This window comes from Festucalex cinctus, chromosome 5 (genome assembly GCF_051991245.1).
Source record: "Festucalex cinctus isolate MCC-2025b chromosome 5, RoL_Fcin_1.0, whole genome shotgun sequence".
Taxonomy (NCBI): domain Eukaryota; kingdom Metazoa; phylum Chordata; class Actinopteri; order Syngnathiformes; family Syngnathidae; genus Festucalex; species Festucalex cinctus.
In genome coordinates this window covers 28,549,118-28,557,006 of record NC_135415.1, presented here as the reverse complement: position 1 = coordinate 28,557,006, position 7,889 = coordinate 28,549,118, and the positions used below count along the sequence as shown (strand labels likewise).

The window sequence follows — 7,889 nt, the reverse complement described above, 5'->3', positions numbered from 1 at the left end:
CATCCCAAGTTTGAAGTCAATCGGGTTAACCGTGTAGGAGAAGCGGGCAAAAGTATGACCCCTGTAAATGTGCAAAAATTGGCAAAAATTGGACATTTAAATACTCATACCTCACTTTCTGTCTATTTTAGGGTACACACTTCAAAGAGGTTTTTGTTCATTGGGATGTGCTACAGGTGCCACACAATTTTCATAGCCGTCGGACAATCGTAGCGGGACAGGGATCCGTTTAACCTATGTAGGGGGCGCTAAGGAGCCATTTTTCTGTTATCATGTATGGCGACTTTAAAATATCAAATTTTTCGCCAGGCCTGATGTGCGTGTAAAGTTTGGTGAGTTTTCGGTCACGTTTAGTGTCTCAAAAATGCGATTGTTTGCGGAGAAGAATAATAACTAGAGCTGCGAGCAGCTATAAAGGGCCCTCGCAACCCGGGCCACGTTGGGGTATATGCAGTCGGGGGACTTGCACGTTGGGGTACTGTTAAATAGACAAGGACCATGGAAAATAGAAATGCATTTGCCGTGCCTTGTGTGTAAAAAGGTGCAGTAAAAGGCCAAAAATGATGCACAATTCCCAAAATAAATTCAAAAGTGTGGACTTTCTGATGTGTGTGCAAAGTTTCATGAAAAGTCGCTCGTTTGATATTCAAAACCAGCATCTGTTTATTTGAAAACATTGCATGGCACAGAGATGGTGTGTGATCAAATAAAAAGCTTTTTGATGACTCTTAATGTGGTGTCGCTGTGCAACACATATGTATTCATGACATAGTGAAGCATTGTGACAGTTTTGTAGGGTCCAGCAAACAGTAAATGTGTGACAGTTATTCAAGAAAAAATGTAGCTTTGAAGCAGGCTAACCAATGACATCATCTAAAGGGGAAAAAAGCACATGAGCAAGCATAGGTATAAGTAGAGGAGAAAAAGAGATGAAAGAAGTGCGAGAGATGGAACAGGAGAGGAATGCAGCTGTTTATGTATAGCTGTTGTAACAGGACAGATTAAATAACACTTTAACCTGGGGTTAACAGCGCCCTAGGACAGATAAACTCTTTAGTGTAAAAGTTTTCTGGGACAGATGAATCCCTTGGGGTCAAAGAGTTTGGGTTAGCACATAGTCTGTCTTAGGATAATGTAACCTCCATGGATGAATTAGTCCTAGGACGCTTTGATCTGCGGGCTAAAACTTCAGGGGGGTTAACCTGTCCTGTTATATTGTGATCATCGTCTTCGTGCATGTCCTCAGTGGCTTCTTCTGTCTGTGTGGCAGCATTTGATACATCTGTAGAACAAAAAAGAATGAAGAATCATGTTAGATCTGTGAAGTTTGGTTGTCTTAGGTGTAGTTTACAGAACAGTCGTGTGCATATTTTTAGCATGGTAGTGTCTTAATACAAATGCATATTATGTAATGCACTGTATATGGATATTACAGACGTAATATTTGACGGTGATCTTATATTCATAGTTTTTGCCCGTTAATAAATAATATAGCTAGTAAGTAATAAGACACGCAAAAAATGGTATAGTTGAATCCTCTGGGTCAAAAAGCAATGTTTTAGGATTGTGTGATGAAATGATGAATAAAAGTAAGGATACGACAGGTACATAAATGGTTATATATACACACGGACATATATATTTATACAGTATAACAGTGCCGCATGTATTGGTTTTAAGGAAAGAGTTGAAAAGCAGTGTTCAGAAAAAAGCATAAGACGCACAAAGTACCATTTCACTACATGTAATAAGTTGTCAAGTAGACATGTGAATTAAGTGGTTAAGATAGTGGCTACTGTGCAAGTAAGCTTCAATTGTCTCTAAAAGGTTAGCATATGTGTTCTACATGATATCAATGGCTAGACGTGCTCGTGGAGAAACATTACAAACAGAAAAACACACTAAAGGTGCCTTTAACAAACCTGTTAATAAATGAGAACTTAATACATATATGTATGGCATACTGTATATGATTGAGAAAGTTGTCCTGTTTAGTTTATGTATTGTATACTTACGGAAAAAAGTTGGCAATCTTTGCGTATGGAGATGATTAGAGGGTCTTTATCAAAAGAGAATTTGCTTGTTGATTTGTTCATGTTCTGTAGAAAAGCAAAGGAGTAGAAATAAATACAGTATCATACTTCATAAACATACAAGAAATTTGTAGCTGTATTAACCATTGTTGGTATTTGAAGTGATAATTTAGGAATAGAAGTGTAGTGATTGCAGAATTTATAGAGTGCTTACCTTGTATGACTTTGTAGATGGAAATGTCTTTTGTTGAAAGAGCTCTTTGTTGTCTACTATATATGCAAGGACAAGCATAAGTAGGTGTGGTTATGAAGTACTTGACCATTGAAATAAAGCAGTGGTATCAAATGTATGGACCGTGGTTTGGCTCAGGCCTGCAAAGGGGTTTAATGTGGCACAAGAGATAATCTTGTAAGGTACAAAAAATAATAATAATATAATAGGTATGCCTCTGAGTTTTCACAAATCTAGGTCAAGTCAAGTCATCTTTAGTTATTTTGCGCTTGAATCATCCAATCGGAAATGCTCCATAAAAAATGTATAGAGGGTGCGATTTATTGCAAATTGCACAAGAAATCTCTAAAAATTCATGTTAATGACAAGTCTGATGTGTGTGCAAAGTTTCACGAGTTTTCACACATGTATAGATAAAAAAAAACAAAGCAGCACTTTACTTGGCAACCAATGCATCGCTATAGCAGCAGCGTGCGACAAAATAAAAAACTTTCGATAAATTTGCATCTTAAACATCTTAAGAAGAAACACACCAAGTTTGAACACGGTCGGATGAATTTTGTAGGAGGAGTTAAAATATGACCCCTAAAAAAGGCCACAAAAAAAAGTCTACAAATCCCATCATAAATCAAAATGGCGGACTTCCTGTTTGGTTTAGCACATGGTTCCAAGAGACTTTTTTGTACATCGTGGGCTCTTATGTATGCCTCTAAATTATCATAGCGCTAGGTGAAACGTACAACCGGGAATGCTTCGTTAAAGAGGAGTTTTTTAGCTCAAAATGTGATGCCCCCCTACGGGACTTCCTGTTGGGTTTAGCACATGGCACCAAGAGACTTTTTTGTACATCGTGGGCTGTTACATTTGTCTCCAAATTTTCGTAGCTCTAGCTGCTTCGTACAACTGGGAATGCTTCATTAAGAAGTAATTTTTTCCTTTGCAAACTGTGCATGCCACGGCAACAGCGTGCGACAAAATAAAAAGCTTTCAATAACTTTTCATCTTCAACATCTTAAGATGAATCACACCAAGTTTGGAGATGATCGGATAAACTCTGTAGGAGGAGTTCGTTAAAATAAGACCCCTATGAAATGGCCCAAAAAATGGCAACACGTTCCAAAGTAAATCAAAATGGCGGACTTCCTGTTCGGTTTAGCATATGGTTCAAAAAGAGTTTTTTGTACCTTGAGGGCTGTTACATATGTCTTCAAATATTGGTAACTCTAGGTGAAATGTACAGCCGGGAATGCTTCATTAAGTTAGAATTTTGAAACACAAAATTTGATGCCTCGCCTCTGGCGGACTTCCTGTTAGGTTTAGCATATGGCACCAACAGGCTTTTTTGTAGATCATAGTCTGTTACATATGTGTACCAATTTTCGTAGCTCTAGATTAAACGTACCACCGGCAATGCTTCGTTAAGTAAGAATTTTGAAACTGTAAATTTGATGCCCCGCCACCGTCATATAGTATGTCAAAAACTTTAGATTTTTTACCATGATGTTGTCCCAGGTGTTGAGATGGTACAGCCCAAGTTTGAAGTCAATCGGGTTAACCGTGTAGGAGAAGCGGGCAAAAGTATGACCCCTGTAAATGTGCAAAAATGGGCCAAAATTGGACATTCAAATACTCATACCTCACTTCCTGTCTATTTTAGGGTACACATATCAAAGAGGTTTTTGTTCATCTGGATGTGCTACAGGTGCCACACAATTTTCGTAGCCATAGGACAATCGTAGCGGGACAGGGATCCGTTAAACCTATGTAGGTGGCGCTACAGAGCCATTTTTCTGTTATCATGTATGGCGACTTTAAAATATCAAATTTTTCGCCAGACCTGATCTGCGTGTAAAGTTTGGTGAGTTTTCGTTCATGTTTAGTGCCTCAAAAATGTGGTTGTTTGCGGAAAAGAATAATAACAAAGAAGAAGAAGAAGAATAATAATAAGAATTCCTTCAGGAACAATAGGGACCTCGCAGCGGTCGCTGCTCGGGCCCTAATAAGAATAACTAGAGCTGCGAGCAGCTATAAAGGGCCCTCGCAACCCGGGCCACGTTGGGGTATATGCAAGTCGGGGGACTTGCACGTTGGGGTACTGTTAAATAGACAAGGACCATGGAAAATAGAAATGCATTTGCCGTGCCTTGTGTGTAAAAAGGTGCAGTAAAAGGCCAAAAATGATGCACAATTCCCAAAATAAATTCAAAAGTGTGGACTTTCTGATGTGTGTGCAAAGTTTCATGAAAAGTCGCTCGTTTGATATTCAAAACCAGCATCTGTTCATTTGAAAACATTGCATGGCACAGAGATGGTGTGTGATCAAATAAAAAGCTTTTTGATGACTCTTAATGTGGTGTCGCTGTGCAACACATATGTATTCATGACATAGTGAAGTATTGTGACAGTTTTGTAGGGTCCAGCAAACAGTAAATGTGTGACAGTTATTCAAGAAAAAATGTAGCTTTGAAGCAGGCTAACCAATGACATCATCTAAAGGGGAAAAAAGCACATGAGCAAGCATAGGTATAAGTAGAGGAGAAAAAGAGATGAAAGAAGTGCGAGAGATGGAACAGGAGAGGAATGCAGCTGTTTATGTATAGCTGTTGTAACAGGACAGATTAAATAACACTTTAACCTGGGGTTAACAGCGCCCTAGGACAGATAAACTCTTTAGTGTAAAAGTTTTCTGGGACAGATGAATCCCTTGGGGTCAAAGAGTTTGGGTTAGCACATAGTCTGTCTTAGGATAATGTAACCTCCATGGATGAATTAGTCCTAGGACGCTTTGACCTGCGGGCTAAAACTTCAGGGGGGTTAACCTGTCCTGTTATATTGTGATCATCGTCTTCGTGCATGTCCTCAGTGGCTTCTTCTGTCTCTGTGGCAGCATTTGATACATCTGTAGAACAAAAAAGAATGAAGAATCATGTTAGATCTGTGAAGTTTGGTTGTCTTAGGTGTAGTTTACAGAACAGTCGTGTGCATATTTTTAGCATGGTAGTGTCTTAATACAAATGCATATTATGTAATGCACTGTATATGGATATTACAGACGTAATATTTGACGGTGATCTTATATTCATAGTTTTTGCCCGTTAATAAATAATATAGCTAGTAAGTAATAAGACACGCAAAAATGGTATAGTTGAATCATCTTGGTCAAAAAGCAATGTTTTAGGATTGTGTGATGAAATGATGAATAAAAGTAAGGATACGACAGGTACATAAATGGTTATGTAAGTGTAACGTGTTGGTGCAAAACGTTGTGGTCGTGTTGCATGTTACTCAATGGCTGTGTGTGTCAAAACGAGTTTATTTGAAAGAATATACAAATATATACACACGGACATATATATTTATACAGTATAACAGTACCGCATGTATTGGTTTTAAGGAAAGAGTTGAAAAGCAGTGTTCAGAAAAAAGCATAAGACGCACAAAGTACCATTTCACTACATGTAATAAGTTGTCAAGTAGACATGTGAATTAAGTGGTTAAGATAGTGGCTACTGTGCAAGTAAGCTTCAATTGTCTCTAAAAGGTTAGCATATGTGTTCTACATGATATCAATGGCTAGACGTGCTCGTGGAGAAACATTACAAACAGAAAAACACACTAAAGGTGCCTTTAACAAACCTGTTAATAAATGAGAACTTAATACATATATGTATGGCATACTGTATATGATTGAGAAAGTTGTCCTGTTTAGTTTATGTATTGTATACTTACGGAAAAAAGTTGGCAATCTTTGCGTATGGAGATGATTAGAGGGTCTTTATCAAAAGAGAATTTGCTTGGTGATTTGTTCATGTTCTGTAGAAAAGCAAAGGAGTAGAAATAAATACAGTATCATACTTCATAAACATACAAGAAATTTGTAGCTGTATTAACCATTGTTGGTATTTGAAGTGATAATTTAGGAATAGAAGTGTAGTGATTGCAGAATTTATAGAGTGCTTACCTTGTATGACTTTGTAGATGGAAATGTCTTTTGTTGAAAGAGCTCTTTGTTGTCTACTATATATGCAAGGACAAGCATAAGTAGGTGTGGTTATGAAGTACTTGACCATTGAAATAAAGCAGTGGTATCAAATGTATGGACCGTGGTTTGGCTCAGGCCTGCAAAGGGGTTTAATGTGGCACAAGAGATAATCTTGTAAGGTACAAAAAATAATAATAATATAATAGGTATGCCTCTGAGTTTTCACAAATCTAGGTCAAGTCAAGTCATCTTTAGTTATTTCGCGCTTGAATCATCCAATCGGAAATGCTCCATAAAAAATGTATAGAGGGTGCGATTTATTGCAAATTGCACAAGAAATCTCTAAAAATTCATGTTAATGACAAGTCTGATGTGTGTGCAAAGTTTCACGAGTTTTCACACATGTATAGATAAAAAAAAAACAAAGCAGCACTTTACTTGGCAACCAATGCATCGCTATAGCAGCAGCGTGCGACAAAATAAAAAACTTTCGATAAATTTGCATCTTAAACATCTTAAGATGAAACACACCAAGTTTGAACACAGTCGGATGAATTTTGTAGGAGGAGTTAAAATATGACCCCTAAAAAAGGCCACAAAAAAAGGCTACAAATCCCATCATAAATCAAAATGGCGGACTTCCTGTTTGGTTTAGCACATGGTTCCAAGAGACTTTTTTGTACATCGTGGGCTCTTATGTATGCCTCTAAATTATCATAGCGCTAGGTGAAACGTACAACCGGGAATGCTTCGTTAAAGAGGAGTTTTTTAGCTCAAAATGTGATGCCCGGCCCCTACGGGACTTCCTGTTGGGTTTAGCACATGGCACCAGGAGCCTTTTTTGTACATTGTGGGCTGTTACATTTGTCTCCAAATTTTCGTAGCTCTAGCTGCTTCGTACAACTGGGAATGCTTCATTAAGAAGGAATTTTTTCCTTTGCAAACTGTGCATGCCACGGCAACAGCGTGCGACAAAATAAAAAGCTTTCAATAACTTTTCATCTTCAACATCTTAAGATGAATCACACCAAGTTTGGAGATGATCGGATAAACTCTGTAGGAGGAGTTCGTTAAAATAAGACCCCTATGAAATGGCCCAAAAAATGGCAACACGTTCCAAAGTAAATCAAAATGGCGGACTTCCTGTTCGGTTTAGCATATGGTTCAAAAAGAGTTTTTTGTACCTTGAGGGCTGTTACATATGTCTTCAAATATTGGTAACTCTAGGTGAAATGTACAGCCGGGAATGCTTCATTAAGTTAGAATTTTGAAACACAAAATTTGATGCCTCGCCTCTGGCGGACTTCCTGTTAGGTTTAGCATATGGCACCAACAGGCTTTTTTGTAGATCATAGTCTGTTACATATGTGTACCAATTTTCGTAGCTCTAGATTAAACGTACCACCGGCAATGCTTCGTTAAGTAAGAATTTTGAAACTGTAAATTTGATGCCCCGCCACCGTCATATAGTATGTCAAAAACTTTAGATTTTTTACCATGATGTTGTCCCAGGTGTTGAGATGGTACAGCCCAAGTTTGAAGTCAATCGGGTTAACCGTGTAGGAGAAGCGGGCAAAAGTATGACCCCTGTAAATGTGCAAAAATGGGCCAAAATTGGACATTCAAATACTCATACCTCACT

General features: G+C 38.1%; 1 long non-coding RNA gene across 1 annotated transcript; it reads right to left on the bottom strand.

The window, feature by feature from the left end:
* Positions 1 to 638: 638 nt before the first annotated feature.
* Positions 639 to 2,179, bottom strand: LOC144019565 (uncharacterized). The gene is made up of 2 exons (XR_013283709.1): positions 2,016 to 2,179; positions 639 to 1,282 (listed from the first exon to the last, which is right to left on the bottom strand). It is a non-coding gene; the product is annotated as an uncharacterized LOC144019565 (long non-coding RNA).
* Between the last annotated feature and the right edge of the window lie 5,710 nt (positions 2,180 to 7,889).